The sequence below is a fragment of the Hylobates moloch genome, unplaced genomic scaffold, assembly GCF_009828535.3.
Source record: "Hylobates moloch isolate HMO894 unplaced genomic scaffold, HMol_V3 SCAFFOLD_11, whole genome shotgun sequence".
Lineage (NCBI taxonomy): Eukaryota > Metazoa > Chordata > Mammalia > Primates > Hylobatidae > Hylobates > Hylobates moloch.
This window is the reverse complement of record NW_026652286.1, coordinates 84940684-84955414: the sequence shown is the minus strand read 5'-3', so window position 1 is coordinate 84955414 and position 14731 is coordinate 84940684. Positions and strand designations below refer to the sequence as shown.

General features: G+C 46.5%; 1 non-coding gene across 1 annotated transcript; it reads left to right on the top strand.

Moving 5' to 3' along the window:
• The first annotated feature begins 618 nt into the window (after window positions 1–618).
• On the top strand, window positions 619–725 carry LOC116477624 (U6 spliceosomal RNA). Its single transcript, XR_004250567.1, has one exon. It is a non-coding gene; the product is annotated as a U6 spliceosomal RNA (small nuclear RNA).
• The last annotated feature ends 14006 nt before the right edge of the window (window positions 726–14731 follow it).

Sequence of the window (14731 nt, the reverse complement as noted above, 5' to 3'; positions counted from 1 at the left end):
TACTGACCACCAGTCCCCTGTGCTTTAAAAAGCCATGTGTAATACCATCTTACATATCGGTTTTCCTCCATTAGTGCTGTCTCTTTTGCTCAAGTCGACTCAACACTATTCAAACCCATTTGACTCTTCCTCCCTCACCCCAGCACCCAGTTGATGACTAACACCTTGTTATGCACAGGGAAGTTGGTCACGGCAGCTGGGGAAGGGGACTGAGGGCTGAGGATGGCAGAGCAGAGCATGCAGGCTACGTTGAGGACTTATCAATGCACAGCTATCACAGGCAGGTGCTACTGAGACACAAAAACACTTCAGTGGCAAATTATAGAGAGATCTGGGTCAGGATCCAGGTAAAACCAGTAAAGAAGTTTTCCAGGGATGATGGGGCTCATAGATGTCACCCAGAGACCAAGTCCAGGGCATGCACTTTAGACAGTGTATGGCTTCATCCTGCTTCAGTTCTAAGTAAATCTCCCCACCACTCACATGCCACTTCCCAACCCCACCTCCACTGCCATCATCATCCCCATTTGATGTCCAAGCTATATATGGTGAAGTCAGGAACAAAACCAAGAAGTCAGCTCAAGGCTGTAACCACTCTATAGTGAAAATAATGCTCCCGTGCTCGCTTCGGCAGCACATATACTAAAATTGGAACGATACAGAGAAGATTAGCACGGTCCCTGCACAAGGATGACACGCAAATTCGTGAAGCATTCTATATTGTTATCTTTGACAAACCTGATAAAAACAAGCAATGGGGAAAGAATTCCCTATTTAATAAATAGGGCTGGGAAAACTGGCTAGCCATATGCAGAAAACTGAAACTGGACTCCTTCCTTTACGCCTTATACAAAAATTAACTCAAGATGGATTAAAGACTTAAATGTAAGCCCTAGAACCATAAAAATCTTAGAAGAAAACCTAGGCAATACCATTCAGGACATAAGCATGGGCAAAGACTTCATGACTAAAACACCAAAAGCAATGGCAATAAAAGCCAAAATAGACAAATGGGATCTAATGAAACTAAAGAGCTTCTGCACAGCAAAAGAAACTACCATCAGCATGAACAGGCAACCTACAGAATTGGGGAAAATTTTTGCAATCTGCCCATCTGACAAAGGTTTAATATCCAGAATTCACAAGGAACTTAAACAAACTTATAAGAAAAAAAACAAACAACCCCATCAAGGATATGAACAGACACTTCTCAAAAGAAGACATTTATGCGGCCAACAAACATATGAAAAAAAGCTCATCATCACTGGTCATTAGAGAGATGCAAATCAAAACCACAATGAGATACCATCTCACGCCAGTTAGAATGGCAATCATTAAAAAGTCAAGAAACAACAGATGCTACAGAGGATGTGGAGAAATAGGAACGCTTTTACACTGTTGGTGGGAGTGTAAATTAGTTCAACCATTGTGGAAGACAGTGTGGCAATTCCTCAAGGATCTAGAACTAGAAATACCATTTGACTCAGCAATCTCATTACTGGGTATATACCCAAAGGATTACAAATCATTCTGCTATAAAGATACATGCACACGTATGTTTATTACAGCAGTGCTCACAATAGCAAAGACTTGAAATCAACCCAAATGCACATCAATGATAGACTGGATAAAGAAAATGTGGCACATATGCACCATGGAATACTATGCAGCCATAAAAAAGGATGAGTTCATGTCCTCTGCAGGGACATGGATGAAGCTGGAAACCATCATTCTAAGCAAACTAACACAGGAATGGAAAACCAAACACTGCATGTTCTCACTCATAAGTGGGAATTCAACAATGAGAACACATGGACACGGAGGGGAACATCACACACCAGGGCCTGTCAGGAGGGATAGCATTAGGAGAAATACCTAATGTAGATGATGGGTTGATGAGTGCAGCAAACCACCATGGCCCGTGTATACCTATGTTACAAACCAGCATATTCTGCACATGTATCCCAGAACTTAAAGTATAACAAAAAAAAAGAAAAGAAAAGAATGCTCCCACTGCAGTTGATAAAATTACACATGTAAAGTGCTTACACTGGCTATGTTAGTTTGCTAGGGCTGCCATAACAAGATATTGCAGATTGGGTGGCTCAAACAGAAACATCTCACAGTTCTAGAGTCTGGAAAGTCCAAGATCAAGGTGTCAATCAGTTGGTTTCTTTTGAGGGCCAAAAAGGAAAGATCTGTTCCAGACCTCTCTCCTCAGCTTGTAAATGGCCATCTTCTTCCCACGTATTCACGTGGTTTTCCCTCTGTACATGCCGTGCCCTAATCTCCTTTTGACGGGATGCAAGTCATACTGGATCAGGGCTCACCCTAATGACTTCAGTTTACCTTACTTACCTGTATAAAGATCCTGTCTCTGAATATAGTAACATTCTGAGGTACTGGGGGCTACAGCTTCAAATATCAATTTCGCCAAGGGTGGCTGGGGGGTCACAATTCAGCCCATGCTACTAGCTAAGTGACCATAGCTATTACTAGGATCCTGGAATTCAAGGACCCCCACAATGTCAACATCCAAATCAGCTTTCCATTCAACTTTATGTCTCTTACCCCCATCCAAATCAGAGGTTTACAGGCACTTTTGACCAAAACACCACAAACGTTCCTCCTCCAAGCTTTTTCTCTACTGTGCTGGCCCACACCCTATAATCTACCTTGTGATGAGAAACACACCAAACTCTCCTCATAGTGAAAGATGCAGCTCAAGCCCCATCATGTATTCTATGTCCCCTTTACAGGTTAGGAAACTGAAGCTCAGAGTGGTTAAGTAATTGTGTCCAAGGTCACCAGCAAGTGAGGCTAGAAATGCGATCCTAACTCCACCTGTCTGACTCCAGGTCCAACGGTCCCTCCACGCTGAACTCCTGCAGCAACCCTGGCCTGAAGCACTCACAGGGCAGTGAAGTTTGCAACATCCTGATGTCCTCTTCATTGTCACCTGGAGATTTGAGTTTGAGCTTTTATTTTAAGTCCTCATTATCAAATTTCTATTCACATATCTTTTCCTCCTACATATATTTTCAGCACCTTGAGACAGGAGAGGACTTTTCACTTATCCAGATCCCTTCATAGCCACTGGCAGGGCTCAGTGGAGATGGCTGATGTTGGTGTAGGGCCAGCATGGGGGTAATTCTCTGAAACCTAAAACACATACCCACTCCTCCAGGGAAATACACACACTCCTCGGGGAGTTGGCTTCAGCCAGCTGGACAGATGGGGCTCTGACTCCTCCAAACACAGCGGCTTTATGAACCAATTGATTCCAGAGATGGATGCTCTGCCATCCCCTCTCAGCCCCAGGTCCCTCCCAGAGCTGGAAGCAGACCAGACCTCATGCTTGAGTGGGGCACCCCAGAGCCCAGCTTCTAGAAATAGGGCTGGATATCCACACTGACACATTTGCCTCTGTCTCCTTCTGCTTTACCCCTTCCTTTCCTGTCCCCAGTCTCTCCTCTCTCCTCTTTCCAGGACCTCTAGGTTGCCTAAAACTAACCTCTGCTACTTAGTGGCTACTGTAGACTAGGCACTATTCTAAGCACTTTATAGCTGTAACCACTACATTGAACAAGGACTCAGGAAGTGATGCCACAAAGGTATTTTTACTCTGAGTCTCACAATTTATTTATGCCTCCTCAGCGGGGGTGGGCTTTCTTGGATAAAAACTTAGTCCACATGCTTCTTTTGGCCCCTTAATAAAACTTCTGGAGTCACTTTAAAGTACAAAGAGCCTTAAGTCCACAATTACAATGGTTCAATTCCACTCAATAACCAAAAGTAAAGACTTGACTAAAAGGTAAAATGTTCTCCCCGTGTCCAGCTGAGCTCTGCAGCGTGGGGGCTTTTTGAAGCACGTGTGATCGTGGGGAACAAACAAAGTGATTTTGGGGTGTGGCCTGTGGTGGCTGTGGGGGTAGCCACTCAAACCTCTTTCAGGAAAACCCATCAAGAGGAGCGGAGTTGACTGACAGCCCAGTGGCCACACTTGGGATCTGCCCCATATTTGCACCAAGGCTATAGTTCCCAGGGACGCCCCCATCTAAAAGCTGAGTGCTGCAAGGGTGCTAGAACGAGGCCATTGCTACCTGCCAGGAACTCTTCTGATGGGCAACCTTGGCCAGGGCCAGCGAGGGGACTAGCCAGCCTCGCCCAGACCCACTCCCCCCTGCACTGCCTCTGAGACTTTTCTTTTTTTATTTTTTTTTTATTTTTATTTTTATTTTTATTTATTTATTTTTTTGAGGCGGAGTCTCGCTCTGTCACCCAGGCTGGAGGGCAGTGGCGCAATCTCGGCTCACTGCAAGCTCCGCCTCCCGGGTTCACGCCATTCTCCTGCCTCAGCCTCTCCGAGTAGCTGGGACTACAGGCGCCCGCCACCACGCCCGGCTGATTTTTTTTTTGTATTTTTAGTAGAGACGGGGTTTCACTGTGGTCTCGATCTCCTGACCTTGTGATCCGCCCGCCTCGGCCTCCCAAAGTGCTGGGATTACAAGCGTGAGCCACCGCGCCCGGCGCATCTGAGACTTTTCCTACCCAGTCCTCCTTCTTTCCCACTCTTGAACCATGGACCAAAGCCTTTATGCCTCATCTTGCTTCCTTTCCCTTTATCCTTCATAGATATTTCTCCTAACAAATCTCTGCCTCTCAGGAGCCTGAATTGATATGTGACCTTTTTTTTCCTGCCTGGCAGTTTCTACTCCTCACCAGCCAAAGGGGCCAGTGGCCGTGTGGGAAGCAGGTGTCATCAGCTTCTCCTTTTCTCCCTCTGTTCCTCCCATCTCACGTACTGCTCCTTTGCCTCCTGTCTCACACCCGGACTGGCCCTGACTTAAGATGTCTCTCACTCCCAGGACCTGGCAGGGCTTTAACACCAACCACGTTTCTTATGTGGCACTTTCATGGGTTCCTCAATAAGGGCAGCACCTCATCCACTAGCGTTTCCTGTCCTCCCCCTCAACTTCAATGTATTAGTCAGGGTTCTCTAGAGAAACAGAACCAATAGGATGTGGATGGATGAATGGATGGATAGATAGATGATAGAGAGAAAAAGAGAGGATAGATAGATGATAGATAGATGATAGATAGATAGATAGATAGATAGATAGATAGATAGATAGACAGACAGATAGAAAGATAGATAGATAGATAAATTGGATTGCCCAAATATGGAGGCTGAGAAGTCCCAAGATCTACAGTTGGCAAGCTGGAGACCTGGGAGAGCAGATGGTATAGTTCTAACCCAAAAGCCAGCAGGCTAAAGACCAAAGGGAGCTGATGTTTCGGCACAGCTCCAAAGGCAGAAAAAGACAAGTGACCCAGCTCAAAGCAGTCAGGACAAAGGAATTCCCTCTTTTCTCAGCTTTTCTGTTCTATTCAGGTCTTCAACTGATTGGATGAGGCCACATTAGGGAAGGCAACCTGCTTTACTCAGTTTAGCAATTTAAATGTTCATCTCATCCAGAAACACACAGCCACACCCAGGATGATGTTGAACCAACTGTCTGGGCACTCTGTGGCCCAGGCAGCTTGACACATAAAATTAACCATCACATCCAGCTACTGCCCCCAACAGGGACACCCCACAGGGCCTCAGTGCTAGTGTTGGGAGCCCTCTCTTGGCAGGATACCTTTTCTGGCCTCCTTCAGCCTACAAATCTCATACCTGGCTGAGGGTGCAGGTGTGACCTGCTACGGGAGAGGAATGTGACTGCTTCCAGATGCCATCTTCCACTCTGCTGCCTCAGTCATGAGCCATGCCCAGGCCTCCGTGTTCCCAGTGGTAGGAGGTTCTTCAGGCTCTCCGAGTGGTCACCTCTCTACCACTCCCCCTGGCAATCGGGGAGGATGGAGAAGGACCCCCAGCTCACCCACGACTCTCTCAGAAAAATACTTCTCAATCTCTCTCAGCCCTTTAGTATACCCCTATGATTATGGGGTTCAAGAAGTAGTGAACTAGTTGCTGTTCATCTACTGTGGTCTGGGTATAACTCCGCCTTTGCATTTCACCCTCTTTTGTATCTTGGTGCCATGGCAGAAACTTTTTACACATCCTGCTACATAGGTATTTCTTCATTTTTAAGCCTCACAAAAACCTTGTAAGATAGGAGTCATCCTTATCCCCATTTTACAGATAGGGAAATTGAGGTACAGGGAGGTTGAGGAGTTTGTTCCGTATCGTATTGCTATTAAATGATGGGGCTAGGATTTAAACCCAAAGGGTCTGGCGCTCATCCCTACATTGCACTTACACAATGTTAGAGGGAAGAAGAAGAATGGCAATGGCATAAAATTATTTCTTCTCCATCAGAACGGTATTTTACTGAGTGAAGACTCAGTGTCCTACATAGAGTCACAGTCAGCACTGTCTAGCAGGTATGTGTTTCTTGCCTGTAATAGGTCGCAGTTAGATTGATACTTGATTTGGTCTGTTTTCTCCAGTTTGCTGCCCTATCTCTCCTCTCCCCTTGGAGTCTCAGTTTCCTCACCTATAATAGGAGGATAATATAAGATCCGCCTCACAAGGCCATGGTGAGAATTAGCAATAATAAATATCAGATCAATGGCACATGATTATATGGTGGTAAGAGCATTAATTCTAGGATCAGTAGATTTGGGGGTCAAAGACCGACTTCAATATTTATTAGCTGTGTCCCACAGGCAAGATGCCTAACCTTGCTAAGCCTCATGTGGACACAACACAGTACCTACATTACAGAATAGTTGTAAAATGAGACTTAGTAAAGGATTTGTAAAGGGCTTGGACAGGTAACCAGCATTTGAGAAAAATCAGTGTTTGCTGCTGCAGCTGCTGCTGCTAATTCATGCATTTGTTGTGCTCCTTCCCTGATGTAGTCACTGTGCTGGTTTTGAGATAAAGAATGGATGCGCTCCTTCCCCATAAGGAGCTCATGGCCTGGGGAGGGAGGCGGGCAGATGAGTTGACGGACAACAGCGAGGCATGAGGTGGGTGTGATGAGACAGTGAACATGGGGCCAGGGAGTAGAGAAAGGATCCTCTGTGACCGCCTCCTTCCAGGCTTGGCTTTGGCTTTGCTGACCCATCCCTTGCTCAATGCCCCAGGATAAGAAGTCCACCTCTGACTTCAATGGCCTGGACTATCCCTTGACTCAGAATCACCAAGTTATGCTGTGGTGGCAGGAAGCGGCCCGGTAAGGAGATGGCTGTGTTTGCAGCTATCTGAAATACCTGCTCTCTAAAAAAGAAAAAATATATATCTTCTGAACCATAAATGCTGCTGGTGAGGGCTCAGAGATGGCATATGTCCCCCAGGTAAGTTAACCAAGCTTATAATCGGCTCCTTACACATCACCAGAGGCCGCCTGTGAAGGCAGTGCACTCCCGGGACTGAAACCACGTCGTTCCACCCTTTGAGCCAACTCAGTGACCGGCTCAACTCAGAGGGAGCTGGCTTCCCTGCCCAGAGGAGCTAGCCTCTGGTATTAGCACCACCAGAGCTCCCAGGCCTCCTCTCTCACCAAAGATGCTGTCGAATTCCAGGCAGGACCTCCCTAAGAGGAAGCAAAGCCTCACGGGGCTAGGGCCCGAGGACCCTCTGGCCTGCTGTGGAGACTGTGACTTTCACAGCATGAAAGCCACAAACCTACTGGAGGCCTCCCACCTCATGTTCACTGCACCCTTCCCCCACACCTTCCAGGCCCAGGCAGGGGCCAGCTTCTCCCCCCCAAAGGCCTCTTTTGTGCCTGGCATCTTTTGTCCATCTGCATCCTCACTGCCCCACCCTTGTTCAGATCTGCCTCGTGACCCAGCTGGACTGTGTCAAAGAGCGCCTAATGGCACCCCTCCCTCTAACCTCATGCCTCCTGACGCCACCTTGACACCTGGGTGAGGGGGACATTTAGCTCTCGCCAAGCCACTCCCCTCCTCAGAAATCTCCCCCAGCTCCCCACTGCCCAGCAGAGGGACAGAGCCGTGGGCTCAGGCCAGACGCAGTGTGCAGATAAGCTTTGTTTGACCTACGTAGTGTTTGTAAAATTTTTGAATGATAATTTTAATATCAGGAAATGCATATAAAAACTCAGGTTTCTGGCTTTTCTCAAGTACCAGGAGAGCTGGCAAGGGTCCGTATGTCTACCTGTAGCCATCAGCTGGAGCTAGGTCGTAGCAGCTGCCCACCCCACCAGCTTCACCTGTTCACCCACATCATGGCCACTGTAAACACTGGAGTGTGGGACCCCAGCCAAGCGTTTAAGTCCAGACTCTTTGGGCTCCTTCCCTTAATCCCTTCCTAAGTCTTCCTCATAACCTCATCTCTCGCTATAGACAGAGTGAGCACATGATGTATCTTTCAAACTGGAACAATTTTGAAAGTAAAAAGGGACGCCGGGAATCATCAACAGCTGTTCATTGATCCACAAGAGTCATAAAGTGGGACTTTTTCTGGGCAACCTGGGCATAAGGACTCCCAGTTACTGGCCCCAACTTGGGCATCACACACCCCAAACTCCAACCAAGACACATCGCTCATGCTTCCTTAATGGAGCCTACAATGGCAGGTCAGTGCTCTCACCCCTGTTTTCCTGCTTCTGGAAATATCCTTCCTTCCCATCTCAGCCTGTCAAGATCTAGCCAGCACTTCAAAGCCCAGAACAAATGTGACTGCTTCCTGGAACCCATGTTTCCTAGTTGGAATTCCTCTTCCCTCTTCTGAGTGTATAAATCTGCTATGACCCTTCCTTGTGTCTCGCATTAGAATCATGCCATACATTCAGTTAACAAACATTTATGGACCACTCAGGATCCAGCAGTGAGCAAGGCCAAAGTTCCTCCCCTCGGTGAGCATGTATTTGACTGCACATGTCACCCTTGCTCATTAGCTTACAAACTTCTCAAGGACAGGAATTGCGTGTGGAAGGTCTGGTGCTCTGAACCCAACAGATGGTCAAGAATATTTGCCACATTAAATTGTAAAGACCTCTCTGTGCCTTACCCTCCTCCTCTGCCACAGGGTGATCATACCCACCCTTCTTCCCTTCCAGTATAGCTCTGAGACTTCATGAGAAGCCAAGGGATGGTGCTTTGTAAAGTTAAAAATATTCTAGCAATGTAGAGTTCTAAAAACAGTAGCTACTGAGCAATGCAAACTGCGGTCAGCACACCCTGTATCACCTCCTTTTAAATGATAGACATTATCATTCCCTGTTAACAGAGGAAGAAACTGAGGCTCAGAGAACTTGATTGGCTGGTGAGGGACAGCCAGGCTCAGTCCTGAGCCTGTTTGGTGTTTGGCTCTGGACTCTGAATGTTTCTGCCACACCATGCTGAATATTAACTGGATTCCAGTGTGACCCAGTTTCTCCTTTTAGGAACAAGAAAGACTAGAAGTGCATCTGAGGGAAATCTAACTTTAGCATCCTCCTGGGAAGTACCTTAGCAGATACTGTTTCCACCCTAAATGACAGTGGAGAACATAAACAGTGACTGGTACGGAGGGACCACGATGTCTGGGTCCCTGGGCCTAAACCTGTCTGCCCCCACCCCCACTCTACCTCCAGCATCCCCATGGACATTGCCCCCTCGGCCTCTCCAGGCAGTGGGGACCTTCAGAGGCTGCAGCAGGCCTGGTCTAGGGCTGTGACAGGTAATAAATCTCCCTGAAGTGGAGGGTCATCTCTGCGAAGGTCCCCGCCCTGCCCCCCAAACACACCCACAGGTCTGGAGACTCCATTCAGCACAGGGGAGGAGGAGGGAGGGGAGAGTGGCAGGAGAAGCACAGTGTTCTTAGTTCACCTGCTGAGATTGTGAGTACCTTTCACCTGGGGCTGCTTCCCAGGCCTGAAGTCAGTGCCTGGCTCTCTGCAGGGCCTCTGGTCATTGCCAGGAAGAAGCACAAATTGGGTTAAAAAGCCATGCTACCATGATTCCAGAACTCCCATTCTGTGAGGCTGTGCTTCCCATGTCAATGAACAGCCCACTCCCTGTAAATGTCTGCTGGTTTCTATAATTACTTGGGGAAAATGTCATGTTTGCCACTGTGCTATTAGTGCAGCACACAGGCTAAGATGCAAACAACTCCACACCAACATAAATATTTTTAATGGCGCTGTTCCAACTCTCTGGCGCATGTGCTTCCAGATGATCACACAAGAGAAAATCAAAAAGAAGGATCTTCGGTTATGAAATGTAGTCATACGGAGGCTGCGTCTGAAGACAGACAGTTCCAGTCAGCTGTAAAATCCAGTGTGATCCTGCATTTGAAGCCATATTTATTCTCTCTTGCTTGAGACTTGATCACTACCTGATTTGACTGTGAAACAAAATGCTGGATATTTAAGCAGTTTTCACAGGAACCCTTAGCAAATGTATCATAGCAACTGAAAAAGGGAAGAATCAGGCTGACCTTTGGGTAAGTCAATATACTTCCTTGGACCTAGGTTGTCCCATCTATAAAATAGGGATAAGATATCAACTGACCAAAGTGAGTATGACTTTCTTGTATTTCCTTCAAGCTCTGAAATACATGATGCATTGAAGGCTTGTGATTTCATGCCAAAGTAACTTGCAAATAAATGTCAGGATTAGCCAGGTGGGGTGGCCCACGTTTATAATCCCAGCACTGGAGGCCAAGGTAGGGGGATCACTTGAGTTCAGGAGTTCGAGACCAGCCTGGCCAACATAGTGAAACTCTGTCTCTACTAAAAATAGGGCAACATGGTGAAACCCCATCTCTACTAAAATACAAAAAAATTAGCCAGGCGTGGCATCGTGTGCCTGTAGTCTCAGCTACTCGGGAGGCTGAGGCAGGAGAATTGCTTGAACCTGGGAAGCGGAGGTTGCAGGGAGCTGAGATCATGCCACTGCACTCCAGCCTGGGCGACAGAATGAGACTCCACCTCAAAAAAAAAAAAAAAAAAAAAATTAGCTGGGTGTGGTGGAGCACACCTGTAATCCCAGCTACTTGAGAGGCTGAGGCAGGAGAATTGCTTGAACCTGGGAATCCGAGGTTGCAACGAGTCAAGATCGCACCACTGCACTCCAGCCTGGGCAACAGAGTCAGACTCCAGCTAAATAAATAAATAAGCAAATGCCAGGATGCTCTGTAGTTTCTACTGACTCTAGGAGAAGTGGTCAGGCCTGCCCTAACATTGGCAGGGCCCAGGGCAAGATTACAAATGGAGACCCACATGTTACGGGTCACATTTAGAAGTTAGAAATCAAGCTAATAAACCATTAAATAAAAGATGTTTTTGTTTTTCTTCCTTGACAAAGTAGGCCTTCAAAATGACCTGGAAGGCCAGGATGGACTTTAGAATTCTTGACTCCTTAGGGTTCCACACCACGGTATTGTAGTTGGAAGAGCCTGCCCCAGCCTTTCCCCTTTTCTCCCACTCCTGTCTCCATCTAATTATCTCCATCTCAAGGGGCCTTGCACACCTGCTTGCAAGCAATGCAGCATGCATGTCCATGCTCTGTACACACATACACACACGCACACATACACAACCAACAACAGTTCCAGGAGTGTGTGCACTAGCAGCATAATCCATCCTCCAAAGGATGGACCTGGGAAAGAAGCCCAATAATGGGTTTGGGGCTGTTTGAGCTAGAAATCCCAGGGTCCTGTGTATCCCTAGAGTGACTGAGAAGAGGGAGCACTTCCACTGGTTCCACACCCTACAGAGAACTGTAAGTCCATGGGAGGCCAGAGTGGGGCCAAGACAAGGACCCCTCTCGACTGGAACTAAAGGCAGCTCTAGAGGTGATGTAAATGACATGCCATTGGCAATGGGCTACTTGCCCCAATGTATAAAGAACTCCTTCCAATCAGCGAGGGAGAGTGATAGAGACTCCTCCACAGAAAGTGAAGAGACTTCATTTAAAAGAATATGAATGGCAGCCGGGTGCCGTGGCTCACACCTGTAATCCTAGCACTTTGGGAGGCTGAGGCAGGCGGATTACCTGAGGTCAGGAGTTCAAGACCAGCCTGGCCAACATGGTGAAACCCCATCTCTACTAAAAACACAAAAAATTAGCCAGGTGCAGTGTTGCGCACCTGTAATCCCAACTACTCTGGAGGCTGAGACAGGAGAATCACTTGAACCTGGGAGGTGGAGGTTATGGTGAACCGAGATCACACCACTGCACTCCAGCCTGGGGTACAGGTCGAGACTTTGTATCAAAAAAATAAAATAAAATAAAGAACATGAATGGCCCCTAAAAATAAAAAGGTCAAAAGTTTGATAGCACGTTTTGTTGACAAGGGTGTGAGCAGCAGACATTCTCATCCCACTGCTGGTGGGAGTGAAGGTGGTGTGAGCTCTTGGAAGCACACGTTGGAAACTGCTAGAAAACTTACAAATGCGTATACTCCTTGACCCAGCAATTCCACATCTAGTTATGGAAGCTTGAGAAACTCTTCAACAAGAAAGAATATTAATTGCAGTATGTCTCGTGATGGCAAAATACTGGAAGCAAACTAAAGTCTGCCAGGGTGGAACTGGTTAACTCAGCAATGTCCTCCATCCAATAGAATGGCATGAGGCAGATCTATATGAGCCCATACACGGAATGGTCTTCAACATACATTGCTTAGTGTTGAAAGAAAAGTGCCCAGTCAAGACAGCGGTGGTGTGCTGAGATTTGTGTGAAAAGAAAGAACTCACATATACATACACAAATATTCATTGTGCAAAAGCTCTCTGGAAGGACATACAAGAGACTTAACAGAGGCTACATTCAAGGAGGGGATCTGTCTGGCTGGGGAGAGCTGTGAGCTGGAGACTTACTCTTTTACTGTATCTCTTTTGTGCCTTTTTAATTTGTACCATGTGTATGTTTTACTTATTCCAAAATATTCAAGTAATAAAAAATATAAAACACTTAGCTCAACACACTATCTGCTCCTTTTTTTTCCTCTTTTTTTCTTTCTTCTTTTTTTTTTTTTTTTTTTTTTTTTTTTTAGAGGAATGCAGTGGTATGATCATAGCTCACCTCCCTGGGCCCAAGCAATCCTCCCACCTGAGCCTCCTGAGTAGCTAGAATAACAGGCGCATATCACCAAACCCAGCTAATATTTTTTTATTAGAGATAGGTTCTCCCTATATTGCCCAGGCTGGTCTCAAACTCCTTGAGCTCAAGCGATCCTCCTGCGTTGGTCTCCCAAAGTGCTGGAATTACAGACATAAGCCACCAAGCCTGGCCTGGCCCTTTTTCAATAGTAGTTATCTTTCCTACCTTATGCCATCATCATTTATACACTATTTTTGCATCCTCATCTATATTTTACAGTTTGTGAGGGCAGAATTCATGTCAAATAATAACTAAAATTTTTGAGAATCTATCACATGCCAAGCCCTGTTATCAATTCTTTATGTGCATTATCTCATCTATTTCTCTATAATCACCTCTGATGGTAGGGACTGTTATTATCCTCGTTTTACCAGCAGGGCATTAAAAATCTTCCCTAAGGCCACCTAGCTATATGCTGCAGACGCTGTCTGATCCTAAGACTGTTTGACCCTAGTTCTGGCTGACTTCAAGTTTGCCTTAATCATTGTGCACAGCAGCTCATTCTTCCTCCGATACACACAGAGAGTACCTGAAATCAGTAACGCATATGTGAATGGGTGCATGAGTGAGTAAATGAGTGATGTACCCACCACATCAACAGTTATCCTGCCTGTTGTGCTTCTAGGTCATAGCATGCTGTTCCTAGATTTGGGGAGGACTTCCTTATAAATAACCACAGGTTTCCATTCCCTGCTACTGCCTGGAGGGAAATATGGAGATGAAATTTACCAACTAAGAAAGACGAAGGGGCTGGTGGTTTCACGTAAGAGAGGGTATTTTTTAAGCAAAGGCGCTGGGGCTTAGACAAGAGCCTGAGGGCCTATTCTGCCACTTCTGCATGAAACATAGTTCACATCTCAAAGCTCTGAAATGTCAGAGAGCTGATTGTACAGTCCCTGGTCATACAGAGCCCAAGGGTCCCTTCCAACAGCAGGGCAGCCTGTACATGCTCATCCTGCAGTCTGAGGGCCAAGAAACCATGAATCCCATGTGGGATAGCCCTGTTTGAGCATAAAAACAAAGGTTTTTGGTCCCATCTACCAAAAAAAAATTGCTGATGTGTTCATGTACCTGTTTGTTTTCCACACTCCAAACAAAGCCCACTGTGAGCTTCCATAAGACAATTTGAACCAAGCCCCATGATCCTTACACACAATTCTGTCTCCTCATCTTGCATGATTTATATGGGGTTTAAATAATAAATTGCATGGATGCTGTAGAATTTATAGTGCTCCAAGTAGGTCATTAAATAAATCACTGTATAAATTATATAAATGAACCTAAATCATGCAGTAGGAGGACTTCATTAGAAAATCAATCCTGTGAGTGGATAAACATGAGGACTGGCAGGTGCACTGTTGTTTTTGAAAAGTCCCTGCATCTGTGACCGCATGTGAAGGTGCTCTGTGCTGGAGGGCACTCACTTCTCCCAACCCCACCCTCCCCCTGCTAGGTTGTGGGTGCTCCCAGGAAGCTGAGTTCTGGCTTGCAGTCTCCAAGAAGACCTGGTTCCAACTCCGAGTTCCCCGGGCTCTTCTGGCAGGAGTCCACACAGCCGCAGGGACTCAGGTCACCTCAAAGGCAGCCAGCCTCTTACCATTTCCATGGCAGAACAGAGGATAAAAGATAAGGCTTGGTGCATTCTGAGTAAGGAAATCCACAGGGC